Source organism: Physeter macrocephalus, chromosome 15 (assembly GCF_002837175.3).
Source record: "Physeter macrocephalus isolate SW-GA chromosome 15, ASM283717v5, whole genome shotgun sequence".
Taxonomy (NCBI): domain Eukaryota; kingdom Metazoa; phylum Chordata; class Mammalia; order Artiodactyla; family Physeteridae; genus Physeter; species Physeter macrocephalus.
Window position 1 is genome coordinate 17,095,990 of NC_041228.1, and position 3,433 is coordinate 17,099,422.

Sequence of the window (3,433 nt, forward strand, 5' to 3'; positions counted from 1 at the left end):
ATACTTAATACTCTAGAATAAAAAGTGATCTGAAGGTCATGCAAGTTTCCTTTCTGACAGAGTGTCATTTGCTAAGTCAGGGTCATATGGACATCTTGCTTTAGAATTATACAACCAGTTTTAAGAGAATTGCCTTCCTGTCTTTTATTTACCATATTAAAACTGGAGAAAAATCACTGTTAAACCTGCCTCCCTTTCAATACTGTCATAGAAGTTTTTGATACCTCTCAAACCTGTGAGACAAGCTGCCTAATAGCCTTATTTAAAGCAATTAAAAAAAAAGACATCTCGAGTGACCAACCCAAGTTATTTTCCAGGTCCTGGAAACCTAGGATGCTACCTAAGACATGAAACTTTCATTGCCAAAGCTGGGAGCAACCATGGCAAACCAGGAAAAGCTGGTCACCTTCCGAGCCATACCTAACCCATCATTTCAGCTGTTCTATACAGCAACGTCATGAATTTAAATATTGAGTTTGCTGAAAAACAAGTTTTTTTAATTCGCCACGATATAACAAACTCTGTCATCCCTGTAATACTCGCTTATTTGGGCCTTGCGACAATAAGACTGAAGATATCATATATATGCCCAATTTTGACTATATGGCACACACTCATTGTCTTCTATTCTTTAATTTACTTTTTACTTTCTTCTTTGCAGGTTTGTGATTCAGACATCATGCTTGACTCTGCCTCAACTGTGGAGATGGTAAAAGTTTTAGAAGAAGACCCCAACATTGGAGGTGTCCGGGGAGATGTCCAGGTGCATATGGCTTCACTTTTTGCATGAGTCACTTTTAATAGCACGCTCAATCATTGACTCCTTGAACATATATTTACTACACACCAAACTTTGTGCCACATATTGTTTTTTGGTGCTGGAGACACATTAGAATGTGCCTCGAACACACTTTACTGTGTCTTCTCTTGTTTAATTAAAATAATTTATGATTTCTTTGCTTAATCCTGGGTTATAACCCACGTATGTGGTGGTTGATAAGTCATCTGAAATATAATGTAAGTATGTATGGTTTCCACCATCTCTTCTTGAGCCATAACTTAATGTTCTGATAAAATGATGTTGGAACTCATTTAATACAAGGGTTAAAAAATGGAAGTATGGCAGGGAATGGATTCTACATCTCATACCTATGTATTTAAAACCCATGGTTTTCCAATTATTTATTTCCTATTATTTGCTATCAATGTGGAAACAATTAGTGAAACAAATATTAATATTGTTATTAATTGTTATCAATATTAATATTGAAATGTATGGGATGGGAAAACAAATATGTGAAAATATGTGATGTTTAAAGTGACTCCTTTGCAAAAGTGCAGTTAGCTTTTAGCAAAAGATGAGAAGCATATGGAAATATAACTTTAAATTTAAAGTTTTAAATTGCATTGCATTGCTGTATAACCCATATTTATATGCATGGTAATACTGAAGGGAAAGAAAACACACTAGACGGACACAGAAATAGCCTGGTGATAAAAAGGAAGCATGCAAAATTCAGATGAAAACTGAACAAAGTTGAGACAGAGGAGATAATTATGAAATATTGCCAAGAAAAAACTGATAATTTTCAACAGCCTTTGTATAGAGCCTTATTTCAGGATTCAAGTTTTGGGTAGAAGCCAGAGCAAACCTTTTTATCATTGGCATTGAAAAAATGTAGGGAGGAAGGAGAAGGAAAATTAGTAGAATTGCATGCGTTGGAAACGAGAGTGGGAGAGAATAGGACTTAAAAATTTTCAAATATTAGATGGTAAGAAAGAGTGGGAGAGAACTTAGGAGCTGAGAATTAAGCCTAAAAAACCCCTCAATATTATAACATAACAACAAGAACAGGAACAAAAATCATAGCAAAAAATTACAGAGGCTGATGAAGTAGAAAAAAATATTTATTATCAATGAGTCCCAATACATGCACTCCACTTATCAAATCAATCCAGTAATACAGAATCAGAGAAAATAAAATATGACCATGTCAAAAATAGGAAGAAAGCCAAAATAGGCAAATAAAATAACAAAACACGAGGTAATGACCTCAAGATGGTACATATTTTTTTGGGAATTTTTAGCTGAGTTTTACCTTTATTTAATTACTTTTATTTTTCTTGTAGATTTTAAACAAGTATGATTCCTGGATCTCCTTCCTCAGCAGTGTAAGATACTGGATGGCTTTTTAACATAGAAAGGGTCTGTCGGTCTTATTTTGGATGTGTCCAGTGCATTAGTGGACTTCTGGGAATGTACAGAAACTCCTTATTGCATGCATTTGTGGAAGACTGGTACAATCAGACATTTCTGGGCAGACAATGTACTTTTGGAGATGACAGGCATCTAACGAACCGGGTGCTGAGTCTGGGCTATGCAACAAAATACATACCTTGATCCAAGTGCCTTACTGAAACACCTATAGAATATCTCAGATGGTTAAACCAGCAGACCCGTTGGAGCAAGTCCTACTTCCGAGAGTGGCTGTACAATGCCATGTGGTTTCATAAACATCACTTGTGGATGACCTATGAAGCAGTCATCACTGGGTTCTTCCCTTTCTTTCTCGTTGCCGCAGTAATCCGGTTCTTCTACAGGGGTACGTTTGGAACATCCTCCTCTTCTTGTTAACCGTCAAGTTAGTAGCTCTCATAAAATCATCCTTTGCTACCTGCCTTAGAGGAAATATTGTCATGCTCTTCATGTCCTTCTACTCAGTGTTACACATGTCAAGTTTACTTCCTGCTAAGATGTTTGCAATTTTAACCATAAACAAACCTGATGGGGCACATCTGGAAGGAAAACCATTGTTGTTAATTTCACGGGACTCATTCCAGTATTGGTTTGGTCTGTAATCCTTCTGGGTGGCTTGATTTTCACCATTTATGAGGAATCTAAAAAGCCATTCTCAGGATCCAAAAAGAAAGTTCTAACTATTTCATCATCCATCTATGTATGCTGTTGGGTAGTGGTTTTGACACTGTATGTGGTTTTTATCAAAAAATGTGGCAGGCGGAAGAAGAAACAACAGTAGGACATGATGCTTGATATATAATCTTACACTGAGGTTTGCAGACACACACAAAACTGTCTTCCTCTAGGAGCTCTGCTGATTGTACAGAACTGTGGCATCAGATTATGGCAACAAAGGAGACATATCACTGCTGCTGGGACTTTTACAAAGACATTTCTATGGGTTTATTTTGATTCTGCCAAATTATTATGCCTCCTCAACAAGAGGAAGCTCAGATTTACCCTGTTATTTCTGTAAAAGTGAAAAGAATTTTGGTTATGCAATTATTCATACAGCACATCCACCTAACAGTGTTTTGCCCTGTATACCTCACTAGCCATGCTTTATGTGGGTTATCATGGAAGAAAAGGATTTTGGAAACTCAAGGAAAAGTTCTTTCAACATATACAACCTCT

General features: G+C 36.5%; 1 pseudogene; it reads left to right on the forward strand.

The window, feature by feature from the left end:
• The first annotated feature begins 706 nt into the window (after positions 1-706).
• Positions 707-3,038, forward strand: LOC102977812 (hyaluronan synthase 2-like; annotated as a pseudogene).
• The last annotated feature ends 395 nt before the right edge of the window (positions 3,039-3,433 follow it).